Source organism: Heteronotia binoei, chromosome 3 (genome assembly GCF_032191835.1).
Source record: "Heteronotia binoei isolate CCM8104 ecotype False Entrance Well chromosome 3, APGP_CSIRO_Hbin_v1, whole genome shotgun sequence".
Lineage (NCBI taxonomy): Eukaryota > Metazoa > Chordata > Lepidosauria > Squamata > Gekkonidae > Heteronotia > Heteronotia binoei.
In genome coordinates, this window is record NC_083225.1 from 188,178,719 (window position 1) to 188,197,925 (window position 19,207).

Below are 19,207 nucleotides of genomic sequence, written 5' to 3' on the forward strand. Positions count from 1 at the left end.
CCTTTATCTTCCTCCCCCACAACAGACACCCTGTGAGGTAAATGAAGATATTGGATTTATATCCCGCCCTCCACTCCGAAGAGTCTCAGAGCGGCTCACAATCTCCTTTATCTTCCTTCCCCACAACGGACACCCCGTGAGGTGGGTGGGGCTGGAAAGGGCTCTCACAGCAGCTGCCCTTTCAAGGACAACCTCTGCCAGAGCTATGGCTGACCCAAGGCCATTCCAGCAGCTGCAAGTGGAGGAGTGGGGAATCAAACCCCGTTCTCCCAGATAAGAGTCCGCACACTTAACCACTACACCAACTGACTCTCCAGGGCAGCTTCTGGGAGAGCTCTCTCAGCCTCACCCTTCTCACAGGGTGGGGAAGGTAAAGGAGACTGTGAGCTGCTTTGAGACTCTGTGATTCGGAGTGAAGGGTGGGGTATAAATCCAATATCATCATCTCCTTCCCCTCCCTCCTTCCCCTCTCGCATCTCTCAAACATCGGACAGTTATTCCACGTGGCTCTTATGTTAGGCAAGTTTGGCCGCCCCTGAGCTAGGGCAAAGACATTGGAAAGCAATTGGTCAGGATCAAACCCCGGTCCACCCAAAATGCTTGACCAGCTAGATGGCTTTGGGAAAACCTTCTCCTACCAGCTCCCCTCCTGCATCAATACACCCTGCATTGGTCACGCCCACATATGACTCAGTGATGTTATCAGTGCTGGGGTGGGGGGTGGGCACCAGAAGTTAGCCTTGCCTAGGGTGCCAGTCAGTCTAGGGCTGTCCCTGACTGAAGACGCTGGAGATTGGACCAGAGATCTTCCGGCGTGCATGCTGAACCACAGCATGCTGAAATTAGATCCTTGTTCCACCAAAGTTCTGTATCGTCTAACTCAGGCTGGCAGCCGCTCTCCAGGGTCTCAGGTTGAGGTCTTTCCCACCGCCTACTGCCTGGTCCTTTTAACTGGAGATGCCGGGGATTGAACCTGGGACCTTCTGCTTACTAAGCAGATGCTCTACCACTGAGGTACAGCCCCACTGTATGTCTCTCCGGGGTCTCAGGCTGAGGTCTTTCCCATCGCCTACTGCCTGGTTCTTTTAACTGAAGATGCTGGGGATTGAACCTAGGACCTTCTGCTTACCAAGCAGATGCTCTACCACTGAGCTAGAGCCCCACTGTATGTCTCTCCAGGGTCTCAGGCTGAGATCTTTCCCATCGCCTACTGCCTGGTCCTTTTAACTGGAAATGCCGGGGATTGAACCTGGGACCTTCTGCTTACCAAGCAGATGCTCTACCACTGAGCTACAGCCCCACTGTATGTCTCTCCAGGGTCTCAGACTGAGGTCTTTCCCATTGCCTACTGCTTGGTCCTTTTAACTGGAGATGCTGGGGATTGAACCTGGGACCTTCTGGCTACCAAGCAGATGCTCTACCACTGAGCTACAGCCCCACTGTATGTCTCTCCAGGGTCTCAGGCTGAGGTCTTTCCCATCACCTACAGCCTGGTCCTTTCCACATTTGCTAATATGGGAGCCCAGCAATTAATTCTACTACGAAAAAGATCTGAAGGTAGAAAGTGAGGTCCCGAAGCCTTCCCTAGTTTCATTTTATTAAGACTTTCTGTTTCCTGCGTAGTAACTTCGGGCCATAAAGGTAGTTCTTGAACACTAATTTGAGGTAAAGCTATTATTGGGTATGTATATAGATAAAGCTCAGAGAAACACCAAGCCCAAGTTTGGAGGCAGATGGAATTCCTCATGCTAGACTGAGAACCTGCTTTAGAAACCAGGGACCAAAACCATTTTGCATCCTTCCTCCTAGAGGCATCAAAAAGAAGATCCCATTATTTTTGTATGTGCTGGTGTGTGTGTTTTTTTCTCGTTTTTATTAGATTTCTGTATACCCTTTTAAGCTGAAGTAGAGATCTTAAATTTTCCTAATTCCCGGAGGACCTAAAACATAAGAACCTAAGAGAAGTCATGTTGGATCAGGTCAATGGCCCATCCAGTCCAACACTTGGCGTCACACGGTGGTCAAAAAAACCCAAGTGCCATCAGGAGGTCCGCCAGTGGGGCCAGGACACTAGAAGCCCTCCCACTGTGCCCCCCCCCAGCACCAAGAATACAGAGCATCATTGCCCCAGACAGAAGAATGTAAGAGAAGCCATGCTGGATCAGGCCAATGGCCCATCCAGTCCAATACTCGGTGTCACGTAGTGGCCAAAAAAACCCAAGTGCCATCAGGAGGTCCGCCAGTGGGGCCAGGACACTAGAAGCCCTCCCACTGTGCCCCCCCCCCAGCACCAAGAATACAGAGCATCACTGCCCCAGACAGAGAGTTCCAAAAATACATTGTGGCTAACAGCCCCTGATGAACCTCTGCTCCAAATGTTGATCCAATCCTCCACAGGGGTGGGGAACAGTGGCTCTCCAGAGGTTTTTTGCCTACAACTCCCATCCGCCCCAGCCATTGGCCATGCTGGCTGGGGCGGATGGGAGTTGTAGGCAAAAAAAAAACATCTGGAGAGCCACTGTTCCAAAAGTTCCCTACCGCGCCAGCACCACTCAATATTTTTTCCTAGATAAAAGTTGTCGCGGGGAGGGGAGGGGGGGCCTTCTCTAGCAGAGCCACACTGCCCCAACTCCGACCCAGTCTTTGGACAGGTAGACTGCCTCTAAAAGTGGAGGCTCCATTCCACAACCCCGCAGCCATTTCCCACGAATCTCGGGAAAAGTCGGGGGGGCGGGGGGGGGGCTTTTCTTACCAATGCATTCCTCCGGCCGGCGAGAGACCTTCGTGCACGCCCCTCTCCCCCCCTTCCTTACTCCCGAGTAAACAGGCAGGGAATCAGGCGGTGCAAGCAATTGTTGGGGCCCAAAACTCACCTCTTTTTCCTTTTTTTTTTTTTTTGCAGGCGCCGCAAAGGGGCTTGGCGGGAGGGCGAGGGAGGGGGGGGGGCGCGTTGGGATTTCTCCCCCTCTCCGATTTGCACAGCAAAGCAACGCCGCTTTCCCTCGCTCAGCCCCGCCGTCTGCAGGTCTTCGCCCTTTTTCTCCCCACGCTGCCAAAATCCCCCGAGGTTGGTGCAGAGCCAGGGGCTTGCCGCAAGCCAGCGCTCAACTGCAGGGATCACCTCCGGCTCCTCTGCTGCGAGATGCATTCGCGATTCCCCTCCTCTCCTCCTCCCCTTTGCTGCTCCCCCTCCGCCGGTCTATTCCAAAGCGGCGTCCCCTTTAACACCAGCTGATACCTTCCCCCGCCGGCCCCTCGGCCTCTTGGGAGTTGTAGTCCGAGCGCCCTTTGCCGATGATGGCAGGGAGGAAGGCTGGGGACTACAATCCCCAGCGTGCCACGCGAGGTGCCGGAGTTGCTTTGCTCCTGCCCGGGATTTCATCTCTCTCTCTCCCCCTTTACCCCACCCTTGGTCTTTTCTCTCTCTCTCTCTCTCTCTTTTTTTATTTTGCAACCCTCCCCCCCTCCTGGGGTGGTGGTGGACCCGGACCGGGCGCAGAGGTAAGCGGTGCAGTGGTTCCAGATGTGCTGGGGCCGGAGGGGCAGGCAGCACCGGTGGAGCAGGTAGAGGCGGCAGTGGGAGCCGCGGGGATGTAGGGGGGAGAAGAGATCCGGGGCCCGGAGAGCCCAAGGCTATGGATGGGCAGTGCCCCCTGGAAAAGAAGGTGGCCTTTTCAAGCCACCGTTTGCCCTTTCGAGGGGAGAAAAGGAATTAAGGGAGTTGGGTTTTTCTTTTCCTGGAAAAAAACCCTGTTTACACTTGCCGGAGCGAGAAAGCGAATTTTAGGAACCCCGGTGGCCAAAAGTTCCTTTTTTCGTTGCTTTTTTGTTAAGGAAAAACGTTAGGGCGAGGGTGGCCAAACTTGCTTAACGTAAAGCCACATAATATAAATGTCAGATGTTTGAAAGCCAGAAAGAAGGAAGAAAAATAGATTTTTTGGGGGGGAGAGGTGGAAAGAAAGCAACTTTAACTTTAAATGCATCCTCCAAGCCAACTGACGGGGCAGTGGGGGCTTTCAGAGCCACAAAATATGTGTGAAAGAGTCACAGTCTGGCCATCCCTGCATTAGGGGTTTCTTCTTTCGCTCTCTGCTACTTTTCCTTTTTCCCTCCCCATGAACAGAAATCCAAGCTGAGCTTTTTCCTATCACTGCCTGCCCATGTTTGGGAAGGGGGTAGCAGCACCTGTTGAGTTTCTGCCTGTGTTGAAGCCCGAGGGGGCCTTGCTAGGGGGAAAAGGGAGTTGGGCTTAGGAAATGCACTGTGAATCCTTTTAAATGTTGATAATATCCTTCGACATCGCTGTCTAGTCATTCTGGGGCGGGGGGGGGGGAGAGGGAGGGACCGCTGCACCTGTTGAGTTTCTGCCTGTCTGTGTTAACATCCGAAGGGCCTTGCTAGGGAAAAAAACGGGGTGGACCTAGGGAATGCCTTTCATATTTTGATCCACTTGCTAGGGGGGAAGGGAGGGATAGCAGCACCTGTTGAGTTTCTGCCTGGCTGTGTTAACATCCGAAGGGCCTTGCTAGTGGAAAAACAGGGTGGACCTAGGGAATGCCTTTGATATTTTACTCCTATTCTTCCACTTGCTAGGGGAGAAGGGAGGGATAGCAGCACCTGTTGAGTTTCTTCCTGTCACTCAAGTGTTGGAAGTCTGAGGAACCTTGGTAGCAGGTGGACCTAGGCGAATGCTCTGTGAACCTGTTATGTTCTGATAATGCCCTTCCACATCAGTGCCCCAAATCTTAACAAGGTATTTATTTACTTAGACAAGTCGTTACCCTTATGCCGCCTTTCCAACTTACAGACCAACTAGCAACGATTTGCGAATAGCTTTTTTAAAATGCAATTTTAAAAGACATTAGATTGCGTTTTCCACCCCACTGGAGAGACAGTGTCGTAGAGTGACATGGAGCGTTGTGCTTGGAATTAGGGAAAGTGTACTTTGTGTTCCTGTTTTAGAATACATCGTTCAAAGTGACCTGGGCCAGCCCAGAGTACTTTGTGTTCCTGTTTTAGAATAGAGTGTTCAAAGTGCCTTGGGTCAGCCACAGTGCTCTTCTGCGTTGCCTACCTCATAGGGATGTTGTTTACCAAAGTACTACCCTGGGCCGGTCACCCAGGCTCAGGCTGCCCTACCTTGCAGGGGTGTTGTGAGGACAAAGCGGAGGAAGGGAGAATTATGTAAGCCATTTTGGGTCCCTGTAGTGGAGAAAAAAGAGTCCCGTGGCGCAGAGTGGTAAAGCCGCAGTACTGCAGTCAGAGCCCTCTGCTCACGACCTGAGTTCGATCTCAGCGGAAGCTGGTTCAGGTAGCCGGCTCGAGGTTGACTCAGCCTTCCATCCTTCCGAGGTCGGTAAAATGAGTCCCCAGCTTGCTGGGGGGGGAAGTGTAGGTGACTGGGGAAGGCAATGGCAAACCACCCCGTAAAAAGTCTGCCGGGAAAACGTTGTGAAAGCAACGTCACCCCAGAGTCGAAAACGACTGGTGCTTGCACAGGGGACTACCTTTACCTTTTAGAGGAGAAAAGAAGGGTATAAGGGGTATAAGAGAAGTAAAGAAAAGAATAAATAAATGCTTCAAAGAAGTCCAAGTCATGAACAAAACATAAACTCTGGAAAAAGTCACTGTTATTCCTGTTTGTAGATTAATCCATGGCGGTTTGCCCCAGGCAATACAGTAAATCAGTGGCAGAGATAGTGTTAAAGCCAATTCCCCCCCCCCCCATCCAGCAGACTGCACTACTGCCATTATAATAAGAAGCAGGGGTTATTTTGTAGAAAAAGAGGTGCCGGAGCTCATTAGCACTTGCATATGCCACACACCCCAGACGTCACCGGTAGGTGTACTAATTACATCAGCTCAGCATCTACCTTAAAAGGCTTCTTGAATTAGAATTCTCATCATAAAACCTTGCTCTCCCCATACTTTTAAAATTATTTTCTACTATGCGGCCACAGTGGCGGGATGAAGATTTCCATCTGTCCTCTTGATATGTTTTGAAGACGTAAAAACTATACTTTCTGCTTCTTGAACTATAATTGTCATCATAAAACCTTACTCCCATCATACTTTTTAATTTTTTTCTCCCATGTGGCCACAGTGGCATGATGAAGATTTTCATCTGTCTGCTTTATATGTTTTGAAGAAGTAAAAACTATACTTTCTGCTCCTTGAACTATAATTGTCATAATAAAACCTTACTCCCATCGTAATTTTAAAAAAAATTTCTCCTATGCGGCCACAGTGGCAGGATGAAGATTTCCATCTGTCTGCTTTATACGTTTTGAAGAAGTAAAAACTATACTTTCTGTTTCTTGAACTATAATTGTCATAATAAAATCTTACTCCCATCGTAATTTTAAAAATTATTTTCTCCCATGTGTCCACAGTGGCATGATGAAGATCCATCTGTCTGCTTTATACGTTTTGAAGAAGTAAAAACTATACTTTCTGCTCCTTGAACTATAATTGTCATAATAAACCTTACTCCCATCGTAATTTTAAAAATTATTTCTCCTATGCGGCCACAGTGGGTGGATGAAGATTTCCATCTGTCTGCTTTATATGTTTTGAAGAAGTAGAAAATAGACTTTCTGACTGATTAGCTTTCATATAGCTCCTGGATTTGATATACTATCTTCAGATTAGCCTGAATCTAGAAAACCTGGGATCTAGAAAACCCAGGTTCAAATGTGCAGCCTGCCATGAAGACTTGCTGGGTGACCTAGGATCAGTCACACACTCTCAGCCTAACCCATTTCATTGGATTGAGAGTAGGGGAGAGTGTGCTAAACCACTTTAGACCCCCTTTGGGGTATAAATGAAGTAAAACAAAATTCTTCACAAGGCCGTTGGAAGGTAAGACAGTGCAACCCCACCCCCCATACTTCCTTGAATCTCACAACGCTAGAAGGGCCTTTACCTTAGCTAGGAGTATGTCCCTGCCATCTGCAGTTGTAGAGGGGAGGTATAAAGGAACTCCTTATGCACTTAGACTCTCTTCCTCTTCCCAGCCTGAAATAGATTCTCTGGAGCATATATTCTTTAATTGATCTTTTCATACGGCGAGTCAAAGGGAAATGGGCAATCTTCGCAGTGGAAGACGGTAAGCAGTGGGGTGCCACAGGGCTCAGTACTAGGTCCCATGTTCTTTAGTTTGGTGTGGAGAGCCAGTTTGGTGTAGTGGTTAAGTGTGTGGACTCTTATCTGGGAGAACTAGGTTTGATTCCCCTCTCCTCCACTTGCACCTGCTAGCATGGCCTTGGGTCAGCCATAGCTCTGGCAGAGGTTGTCCTTGAAAGGACAGCTGCTGTGAGAGCCCTCTCAGCCCCACCCACCTCACAGGGTGTCTGTTGTGGGGGAGGAAGGGAAAGGAGATTGTAGGCCGCTCTAAGCCTCTGCCCTTGAAAGGGCAGCTGCTGTGAGAGCCCTCTCAGCCCCACCCTCCTCACAGGGTGTCTGTTGTGGGGGAGGAAGGGAAAGGAGATTGTGAGCCGCTCTGAAACTCTTCGGAGTGGAGGGCGGGATATAAATCCAATATCATCTTCATCTTCTTATTGATTAATTATTTGGAGTTGGGAGTAAGCAGTGAAGTGGCCAAGTTTGCAGATGACACTAAATTGTTCAGGGTGGTGAGAACCAGCAAGGATTGGGAGGCACTCCAAAAGGAGCAGAGGTCCATCAGTGGCTATTAGCAACAGTGTATTGTTGGAACTGTCTGGGGCAGTGATGGTTTTGGGGGTTTTTGGCCACTGTGTGACAGAGTGTTGGACTGGATGGGCCATTGACCTGATCCAACATGGCTTCTCTTATGTTCTTATTATCAGCCCACTGTTGGAAGGGTTCCCTGGCAGATCAAATAAACTCAAATTAGATTATCTTCTATCAGGTAGGAACCACCAGACAACAACACAGGTGACTAGGTTCTGTTCCCAGATTTATAAAGAACGCAAAAAGTGAGACAAATAGGCCAAACTGTAAATCCTTTAACAAATTTTAAAGTGACTTTTTAAAAAGGTTTAAAGGTTAAACCATAATCTTTTATATTCTTTTTTACTGTTATAACCCTCAAGTCATCAAATCGTAATATGTAGACTCTTTGTGGGACTTTTTATAAGGTACTTTTAAGGTTGTTCTAAATGTCTTATATGTTCTGGTCAATGACTGTAATAATAAACTGAGTGAGTGACAGTGCAAACTTCGCTGCTCACCTGAGCGCAAGCTCTGTTATTTTGCTATCAAAACACATTAGAAAGGCATAGTTCAGTGGTACAGGGAAATTAAAGGAAGGCAGCGATCCTGTGCAAACCTACTTAGGAGCAAGTCCTATTGGATTTAGTAGGACTCCCTTCTGAGGAAACGTGACCTGGACCAGGCAGTTAAGATAAGAATTAGCAAACAGACAAGTCGTACTCCGATTCCGCAAGCGTCTTGCAACTTTTCAGTTCCAACGCCGGCGTTGGTAGATCATCTATTAATATACAGCCGGATGTCCTTATCTAGCAGCGAGAGGATGGATTATGATCTTATCTATAAAGGTAGGGCCGGCTTGTGGGACGAAAGGTAGGATGGGGTGAAGATATCATCTGAGGTCCGCGCAGGGTCACAATTAGCAATGCTTTGAGCTAGCTCTAAAAATAAAGGAAAGAAGGTTTTTCTTACATCAGCTCTTGAATATCATTATATCGTTATATACCAGGGGTGGCCAAACTGTGGCTCTTTCACACATATTGTATGGCTCTTGAAGCCCCTGCCACCCAATCTTCTGTCAGGTAGGAACCACCAGACAACAAGACAGGTGACTAGGTTCTGTTCCCAAGTTTATAAAGAACGCAAAAAGTGAGACAAATAGGCCAAACTGTAAATCCTTTAACAAATTTTAAAGTGACTTTTTTAAAAGGTTTAAGGGGTTAAACCATAATCTTTTATATTCGGCTGGCTTGGAAGGCATTTGTCTTTTTAAATCATTACACCAAGTCAAGCAAGCCGACAACTCGGAGAATGCATTTAAAGTTGCTTTCTTCTCACCTCTCCTCTCCATCTATTTGCCTGCTTGCCTTCACTCTTCCCCTCCCTCCCAGCTCTCAAACATCTGCCTTTCGTGTCTTGTGGCTCTCAAACATCTGATGTTCATCTCTTGTGGCTCTCAAACATCTGATGTTTAGTCTATGTGGCTCTTACAAGCTAGTTTGGCCACCCCTTTTATATACCCTGATCTGGGTAGCCCAGGCTAGTCTGATCTCTTCAGATCTTGGAAGCTAAGCAGGGTCACCCTGGTTAGTATTTGGATGGGAGACCACCAAGAAAGTCCAGGGCTGCTAGGTGGAGGCAGGCAACGGCAAACCACCTCTGAATGTCTCTTGTCTTGAAAACGGGGAATCGCCATAAATCACCTGATGGATTCCACCACTGTTGTTATATACATATTCTCGGTATTCCAAGCTTTTGGGGTTGGTTTTTTTAAAAATAATTATCTAGACCCTTTCCTTGTGAAGATATAAGGGGAAAGGTATATCTCCTCAATAAAATAAGACCAGGGGTGTCAGGCATGCAGCCCAGGGGCTGAATCAGGCCCTCAGAAGGCTCCTATCAGGCCCCTGAGCAATTGCTGTCATCTGCTTCCTTCTCCCTCTCTCTTGCTTCCTTCTGCATAACAGTTTGCTATGCAAGGCTTGCTCAATCGCACAGGAGCTACAGAGCAAAGTCTCTTTTTTTCTCCATTGGCTGAGGTTATTTCCTTATCTAATAGAAGAGATTTAGAAGAAGATATTGGATTTATATCCTGCCCTCCACTCCGAAGAGTCTCAGAGCGGCTCACAATCTCCTTTACCTTCCTCCCCCACAACAGACACCCTGTGAGGTGGATGGGGCTGGAGAGGGCTCTCACAGCAGCTGCCCTTTCAAGGACAACCTCTGCCAGAGCTATGGTTGACCCAAGGCCATGCTAGCAGGTGCAAGTGGAGGAGTGGCTCTCCAGTAGCGAGGGCATGGATTATAATCTTATCTATAAAGGCAGGACCGGATTGTGGGAGGGAGAGCTTGCTTTGCCAGGCTCTCTCAATTGCACAGCAGAGCTCCCGATCCAAACCTCTCTTCCTTCTATTGGCTGAGGCTCCCCCCCCTCCGGGCCCCCTGGGGAAGGAAGGCAAGAGCCAGAGCTTCCTTTGCCCAGTTCCCTGGATCCCATGGGAGAGATACAAAGAAAGCACCTTTAAGACCGAGTGGTTAATGTTTTAAGCATGTTTTATTTTATTTTATTTTTTAAAAAATCTTTAATTGTGTTTGGTCTATGTCCTTTATAAAGTTTATATCTCTTCTACCTAATCTTAAATAGGTACACACATGGCCCAGCCTGACAAGGTCTCATTTATGTCGACATCCCTGGGTTAGACATTTACTTAAAAGAAAAGAAAGCTCTGAGAATTTAGAGAACTTTATATGCATGTGGCTATAAAGTTATATCAGTATTCAGGATGGCCCAGGCAAGCCTGATGTTGTCGGATCTCAGAAGCTCAGCAGGGTCGACTCTGGCAAGTCCTTGGATAGAGAAGGAAGCCCTTTTCTCCCTTTCTCACAATATGAAAACTTGTGGACATTCAATAAAATTGCTGAGCAGTCAAGATAGAATGGATAAAAGGAAGTCCTTCTTCACCAAGGGGTGATTGACATGGGGAATTCACTGCCACAGGAGGTGGCGGCGGCTCAAGCATAGACAGCTTCAAGAGGGGATTGGATAAGCATGTGGAGCTGAGGTCCATCAGTGGCTATTGGCCACAGGATATCGTTGGAACTCTGTCTGGGGCACTGATACTTTGTATTTGGGGGGGCACAGTAGGAGGGCTTCTAGTGTCCTGGCCCCACTGGTGGACCTCCTGATGGCACTTGGGGTTTTTTAGTCACAGTGTGACACAGATTGTTGGACTGGGTGGGCCATTGGCCTGATCCAACATGGCTTCTCTTATGTTCTTATGTGACCCAGATTGTTGGACTGGGTGGGCCATTGGCCTGATCCAACATGGCTTCTCTTATGTTCTTATGTGACCCAGATTGTTGGACTGGGTGGGCCATTGGCCTGATCCAACATGGCTTCTCTTATGTTCTTATGCGACACAGATTGTTGGACTGGGTGGGCCATTGGTCCGATCCAACATGGCTTCTCTTATGTTCTTATGTGACACAGATTGTTGGACTAGGTGGGCCATTGGTCCGATCCAACATGGCTTCTCTTATGTTCTTATGTGACACAGATTGTTGGACTGGGTGGGCCACTGGTCCGATCCAACATGGCTTCTCTTATGTTCTTATGTGACACAGAGTGTTGGACTGGGTGGGCCATTGGTCTGATCCAACATGGGGCTTCTCTTATGATCTTATGTGACACCGATTGTTGGACTGGGTGGGCCATTGGTCCGATCCAACATGGCTTCTCTTATGTTCTTATGTGACACAGATTGTTGGACTGGGTGGGCCATTGGTCCGATCCAACATGGCTTCTCTTATGTTCTTATGTGACACAGATTGTTGGACTGGGTGGGCCATTGGTCCGATCCAACATGGCTTCTCTTATGTTCTTATGTGACACAGATTGTTGGACTGGGTGGGCCATTGGTCCAATCCAACATGCCTTCTCTTATGTTCTTATGTGACACAGAGTGTTGGACTGGGTGGGCCATTGGCCTGATCCAACATGGCTTCTCTTATGTTCTTGGATGGGAGACCTCATTGGAATACCGTCAGGAGGTAGGGGCAGGTTTTGGCCACCATGGGACACGAAGTGTTGGATTGGATGAGCCAGTGGCTTGATCCAACATGGCTTTTCTTACGTTCTTAACCCAGAGAACCAGGGTTACAATGTCGGACTAGGATCATCATCCGGGAGGTCCAGATTCAAATCTCCGCAAGTGTCATGAACGTTTACTGGATGACCACTCATGCCCTGTCAGCCTAGCCTACCTCACAGAGTTGTTGTGAGAAAAACAGAGAGGGAAATGATGTAGGTTGCTTTGGGTCCCCACCTTGAATTGGGAGTGGATTGGTAGCCAGTGTAATTTGCAGTAGTATTGGGGTCGCATGCTCCTGTGGCAGCTGGCCCCAACCAACAGTCTTGCCGCAGCCATTCTACACTAGCCTTCGAATACTCTTCAAAGGTAGCCCTAAGTAGACAGGATTGCAGTAGTCCAGCCAGGATGTAACTATGGCAGGGATCACTGTAGCTAGATCAGACTAAAGGGAGCCTCCGAATCCCAGTACTAGGAGACAACACCAGGGAAAAGCCTCACCTTTTAGGCCCTGTTGTTGGCCGTCCAGAGGAACTGGCTGGCCACTGTGTGAGGCAGGATGCTGGACTAGATGGACCACTGGTCTGATCAACAGGGCTCTTCTGATGTTCTTCTCAGGGGAAGGCCTCAGCCTCTGTGCCCTGTTGTTGGCCCTCCAGAGGGACTGGTTGGCCAGTGTGTGAAGCAGCATGCTGGACTAGATGGACCACTGGTCTGATCCAGCAGAGCTCTTCGGATTTTCTTCTCAGGGGAAGGCCTCAGCCTCTGTGCCCTGTTGTTGTTGGCCCTCCAGAGGAACTGGCTGTCCACTGTGTGAGACTGGATGCTGGACTAGATGGACCACTGGTCTGATCCAGCAGGGCTCTTCTGATGTTCTTCTCAGGGGAAGGCCTCAGCCTCTGTGCCCTGTTGTTGGCCCTACAGAGGAACTGGTTGGCCACTGTGTGAGGCAGGATGCTGGACTAGATGGACCACTGGTCTGATCCAGCAGGGCTCTTCTGATGTTCTTCTCAGGGGAAGGCCTCAGCCTCTGTGCCCTGTTGTTGGCCGTCCAGAGGAACTGGCTGGCCACTGTGTGAGGCAGGATGCTGGACTAGATGGACCACTGGTCTGATCCAGCAGGGCTTTTCTTATAGTCTTAGCAGGGAAAGGCCTCGCCTTTTAGTCCCTGTTGTTGGCCGTCCAGAGGGACTGGTTGGCCATTATGTGATACAAGATGCTGGACTGGATGGATCCCTGGTCTGATTCAGGAGGGCTTTTGTTATTTTTTTTTCAAGGTAAGGCCTCGGCCTCTGTGTCCTTTTGTTGGCTGTCCAGAGAAACTGGTTAGCCACTGTGCAAGTGGTTGGCTACTATGTAAGACAGGATGCCAAACTGGAGCCAGTTTGGTGTAGTGAAGTCAAGTGAGAATCGGGTTTGATTCCCCACTCACCACTTGCAGCTGCTGGAATGGCCTTGGGTCAGCCATAGCTTTCATAGGAGTTGTCCTTGAAAGGGCAGCTGCTGTAAGAGCTCTCTTAGCCCCACCTACCTCGCAGGGTGTCTGTTGTGTGGGGGGGAAGGTAAAGGAGATTGAGACTGCTCTGAGACTCTGAGATGACTTCCAGCGGCATCTGGAACGAGGTGGCGTGGCGGTGCTGATGTTGTTAGATCTGTCGGCGGCGTTCGATACGGTCGACCATCAGCTACTGACCCGCCGCCTCGCCGACATAGGGGTTAGGGGATTGGCCTTACAATGGCTTTCCTCCTTCCTCAAGGGACGGGGACAAAGGGTGGCAATCGGGGGTGAGCTGTCCCAGAGGCGCACACTAGACTGTGGGGTGCCTCAGGGAGCAGTTCTCTCCCCGATGTTATTCAATATCTACATGCGCCCCCCCTTGCCCAGATTGCCCGGAGGTATGGGCTCGGGTGTCATCAATATGCTGATGACACCCAGCTCTATCTGCTAATGGATGGCCGGCCTGACTGCGTCCCAGGGAATCTGGGCCAGGCATTGCAAGCCGTGGCAACTTGGCTTAGGCTGAGTGGGCTGAAGCTGAACCCGACAAAGACAGAGGTGCTTTGCGTGGGCCGCGGCGCTCTGGGGAGGGAAATACCTCTCCCGGTTTTTGACGGTGTGCCGCTGAAAGCGGCGCACCAGGTCAGGAGCCTGGGAGTTCTACTGGAGCCTTCGCTATCAATGGCAGCCCAGATAGCAGCCACTGCCAAGTCGGCGTTCTTTCATCTGAAGCGAGCAAGGCAGCTGGCCCCCTTTCCTAGAGCATCGAGACTTAGCAACAGTGATCCATGCGACGGTCACCTCAAGATTGGACTACTGTAATGCCCTCTACATGGGGCTGCCTCTGTGCCGAACCCGGAGGCTGCAGCTAGTGCAGAACGCGGCGGCTAGGCTATTATTAGGGCTCCCGAAGTGGGAGCACATACAGCCAGGGCTGCGCGGACTGCACTGGCTGCCAGTTACATACCGGGTTCACTACAAAGTGCTGGTTATTACTTTTAAAGCCCTATATGGTCGAGGACCCTGCCTACCTGAGGGACCGTCTTTCCCCATATGAGCCCCAGAGAGCACTGAGGTCAGCGGGGAAGAACAAGCTGACTATCCCTGGGCCAAAGGAGGCGAAACTGCAGAACACCCGCGCACGGGCCTTCTCCGTTGCAGCTCCATGCCTGTGGAACCAGCTCCCGGAAGAGGTGCGGGCCCTGCGGAGCCTCGACCAATTCCGCAGGGCCTGCAAGACCACCCTGTTCAGGATGGCCTTTGCGGACTGCTGATTGAAGGATTGATGGGTTCATCTAAGTGTGACTCTCGCCTAAGTGACTCTCGCCATATTGCTAACCGACAGATTAGCACCAGAAATGCCTATTGTTATTGCCAATTTATGTTAATTGTAAATTAGAATGGTTTTAAGACTAATGTTGATTTTAAAGTTTTGTATAAAATTACTGTATGGACATGTTGTTAGCCGCCCTGAGCCTGCCTCTGCGGGGAGGGCGGGATATAAATAAAATTTTATTATTATTATTACAGGGCAGGATATATATCTTCTCCTTCTTCTCCTCCTCCTCCTTCTCCTCTTCCTTCTTCTTCTCCTCCTCCTTCTTCTTCTCCTCCTCCTCCTCCTTCTTCTTCTGCTGCTGGTTCGATCCAGCAGGGTTATTCTGATGTTCTTATCAGGAGAAGGCCTCCGCCTCTCTGCCCTGTTGTTGGCCACTGTGTGAGACAGGATGCTGGACTAGATGAGCCACTGATCTGATCCAGCAATGGCTTGTCTTACATTCTCATGAAAAAGGCCAGCGGTTTCTTTAGCTTTGCCCACAAAATCATGCCTTGCTTTTAAGAATAAATTTGTGCAGACACTGTGTTTTGGCAGGGGTGAGGGCACCATTTCAAAACATTACTGAAATATCAGCTGAGGTAATGGTGCAGTCGTGAGGGTTCTTGCGTTTATGACCTAGAACATTGCCTTCTGACAAGGCTCAGAAGGGGAAATTTCATTAGCTTTGAGACAATCGGGCGACTGGCTGTGTTCTGTCAGGCGGGACTGCTCTGTCCTTCGCTAGGGATGATTCACAATGAGCTTTGTACTTCGCTTGATTTTTCCTCAGACCCTTGAAGGCCGAGTTTATGACTCCGTTGAAAAGTGCCACGATTTGTGGCGAAGTCGGTCACTGAGAAAGTTTTGTCTGTGGCTGCTCGTTCAAACCTTAATGCTCAGTACTGTGGTCCCTGAGTATTTGAATTAAATGCTGATTTGTGGACAAACAAAGGCTATTTCAAGGATGGCCCAAAGGATCAGACTGTCATTCTGATAAAACAGGGTTCCCCCAAGATGGTGCCCGGGGCACCACATCACCCACTGACAGTGCCACCTGCCCAAGTGCCGATTTTTAAAAAATATCGCTGCCACCCCAGGACAGATCTTCACGGTCTGATTGAAGTAAGCTGCGGCAGCCATTTTGCAGTGGCCATTTTGTGCTGCACTCATCAGGCTGTGTTGGAATTCCAGAGGTGCCTTTAGGCTCAAAAAGGCCGGGGACTGCTATGATAATATGAAAAATGGTCTTAAGGTATTCCCTAAGTCCCACATAGCATCAGTTGTCATGAGTTCTGGTTTGTGCAGTCGAGCACATGGGGTGGTTAAACGAGCTGCACATGCCAGTTTGGGCTGCAGAGGAAAGTTTCTCATTTTATAATTCCTTTGGGTTAAAATGATCCCCATCTTCAAGTACTTGAAGGGCTGCCCTATAGAGAAGTGTGTGGAATTGTTTTCTGTGGCCCCAGAAGGTAGGACCAGAACCAATGGGTTGAAATTAAATCAAAAGAATTTCTGGCTCAACATTAGGAAGAACTTCCTGACCGTTAGAGCAATTCCTCTGTGGAACAGGCTTCCTTGGGAGGTGGTGGGCTCTCCTTCCTTGAAGGTTTTTAAACAGAGGCTAGATGGCCATCTGACAGCAATGAAGATCCTGTGAATTTGGGGAGAGGTATTTGTGAGTTTCCTGCATTGTGCAGGGGGTTGGACTAGATGACCCTGGAGGTCCATTCCAACTCTATGATTCTATGATTCCATACAAATAAGAAACTTGAAAAGGAGAAAAGGTTCTAGCCCTTCAGTTGCCTTCCTTTCTAGTGCAGTAAAACTGCAGGACCTGGACCGATAGGCCATGCCCATGAGGCTGAATCAGTTATTTTTAGCTTTGTCTAGTCCTGTAACTTTGGAATTTTTAAATCATTTTAATCTGGTTTTAACTGTTTGACTGTCTGTTTCTGTGACGTAACCCACCCTGAGCCTGTTCTACAGGAAGGGCAAGCTATAAATAGAATAAAATAAATTTTAAAAGTCTGTTTGCCAGGAGTTTATACAGAAGGATTCCAAAAGATGGCTAGGGTAGGTGGTGGAAGGAGCCCCGTGGCGCAGAGTGGTAAAGCTGCAGTACTGCAGTCTGAGCTCTCTGCTCTCTGCTCATGACCTGAGTTCGATCCCGGTGGAAGCTGGGTTCAGGTAGCCGCCTCAAGGTTGACTCAGCCTTCCATCCTTCTGAGGTCGGTCAAATGAGGGCCCAGCTTGCTGGAGGGAAACTGTAGATGGCTGGGGAAGGCAATGGCAAGCCACTTCGTAAAAAGTCTGCCGTGAAAACGTCATGATACAACATTACCCCAGAGTCAGAAATGACTGGTGCTTACACAGGGGACTACCTTTTACTTTTTAGGTGGTGGAAGTTGTGTCCAGGTGGAACTGACGTAGAAGAAGAAGATATTGGATTTATATCCTGCCCTCCACTCCGAAGAGTCTCAGAGCGGCTCACAATCTCCTTTACCTTCCTCCCCCCCACAACAGACGCCCTGTGAGGTGGGTGGGGCTGAAAAGGCTCTCACAGCAGCTGCGCTTTCCAGGACAACCTCTGCCAGAGCTATGGCTGACCCAAGGCCATTCCAGCAGCTGCAAGTGGAGGAGGGGGGAATCAAACCCAGTTCTCCCAGATAAGAGAGCTATGGCTGACCCAAGGCCATTCCAGCAGGTGCAAGTGGAGGAGCGGGGAATCAAACCCGGTTCTCCCAGATAAGAGAGCTCTGGCTGACCCAAGACTGTTCCAGCAGCTGCAAGTGGAGGAGTGGGGAATCAAACCCGGTTCTCCCAGAGAAGAGAGCTCTGGCTGACCCAAGGCCATTCCAGCAGCTGTAAGTGGAGGAGTGGGGAATCAAACCCGGTTCTCCCAGATAAGAGAGCTCTGGCTGACCCAAGGCCATTCCAGCAGCTGCAAGTGGAGGAGTGGGGAATCCAACCCGGTTCTCCCAGAGAAGAGAGCTCTGGCTGACCCAAGGCCATTCCAGCAGCTGTAAGTGGAGGAGTGGGGAATCAAACCCGGTTCTCCCAGATAAGAGAGCTCTGGCTGACCCAAGGCCATTCCAGCAGCTGTAAGTGGAGGAGTGGGGAATCAAACCCGGTTCTCCCAGATAAGAGAGCTGTGGCTGACCCCAAGGCCATTCCAGCAGCTGCAAGTGGAGGAGTGGGGAATCAAACCCGGTTCTCCCAGATAAGAGAGCTATGGCTGACCCAAGGCCATTCCAGCAGCTGCAAGTGGAGGAGTGGGGGAATCAAACCCAGTTCTCCCAGATAAGAGAGCTATGGCTGACCCAAGGCCATTCCAGCAGCTGTAAGTGGAGGAGTGGGGAATCAAACCCGGTTCTCCCAGATAAGAGAGCTCTGGCTGACCCAAGGCCATTCCAGCAGCTGCAAGTGGAGGAGTGGGGAATCAAACCCAGTTCTCCCAGATAAGAGCTATGGCTGACCCAAGGCCATTCCAGCAGCTGCAAGTGGAGGAGTGGGGGAATCAAACCCAGTTCTCCCAGATAAGAGAGCTATGGCTGACCCAAGGCCATTCCTGCAGCTGCAAGTGGAGGAGTGGGGGAATCAAACCCGGTTCTCCCAGATAAGAGAGCCCTGGCTGACCCAAGGCCATTCCAGCAGCTGTAAGTGGAGGAGTGGGGAATCAAACCCGGTTCTCCCAGATAAGAGCTATGGCTGACCCAAGGCCATTCCAGCAGCTGCAAGTGGAGGAGTGGGGAATCAAACCCGGTTCTCCCAGATAAGAGCTATGGCTGACCCAAGGCCATTCCAGCAGCTGTAAGTGGAGGAGTGGGGAATCAAACCCGGTTCTCCCAGATAAGAGCTATGGCTGACCCAAGGCCATTCCAGCAGCTGTAAGTGGAGGAGTGGGGAATCAAACCCGGTTCTCCCAGATAAGAGCTATGGCTGACCCAAGGCCATTCCAGCAGCTGTAAGTGGAGGAGTGGGGAATCAAACCCGGTTCTCCCAGATAAGAGAGCTCTGGCTGACCCAAGGCCATTCCAGCAGCTGTAAGTGGAGGAGTGGGGAATCAAACCCGGTTCTCCCAGATAAGAGCTATGGCTGACCCAAGGCCATTCCAGCAGCTGCAAGTGGAGGAGTGGGGAATCAAACCCGGTTCTCCCAGAGAAGAGCTATGGCTGACCCAAGGCCATTCCAGCAGCTGTAAGTGGAGGAGTGGGGAATCAAACCCGGTTCTCCCAGATAAGAGCTATGGCTGACCCAAGGCCATTCCAGCAGGTGCAAGTGGAGGAGTGGGGAATCAAACCCGGTTCTCCCAGATAAGAGCTATGGCTGACCCAAGGCCATTCCAGCAGCTGTAAGTGGAGGAGTGGGGAATCAAACCCGGTTCTCCCAGATAAGAGCTATGGCTGACCCAAGGCCATTCCAGCAGGTGCAAGTGGAGGAGTGGGGAATCAAACCCGGTTCTCCCAGATAAGAGCTATGGCTGACCCAAGGCCATTCCAGCAGCTGTAAGTGGAGGAGTGGGGAATCAAACCCGGTTCTCCCAGAGAAGAGAGCTATGGCTGACCCAAGGCCATTCCAGCAGCTGCAAGTGGAGGAGTGGGGAATCAAACC

At 49.9% G+C, this 19,207-nt stretch overlaps 1 protein-coding gene across 1 annotated transcript in view; it reads left to right on the top strand.

Annotated features, from left to right (window-relative positions):
• Positions 1–3,331: 3,331 nt before the first annotated feature.
• The window catches only part of KCTD21 (potassium channel tetramerization domain containing 21), a 28,371-nt gene continuing 12,495 nt past the window's right edge, over positions 3,332–19,207 (top strand). The window contains exon 1 of the mRNA XM_060235011.1: positions 3,332–3,501. The gene's annotated coding sequence lies outside the window, so the exon portion shown is untranslated. The remainder of the gene's footprint in view (positions 3,502–19,207) is intronic.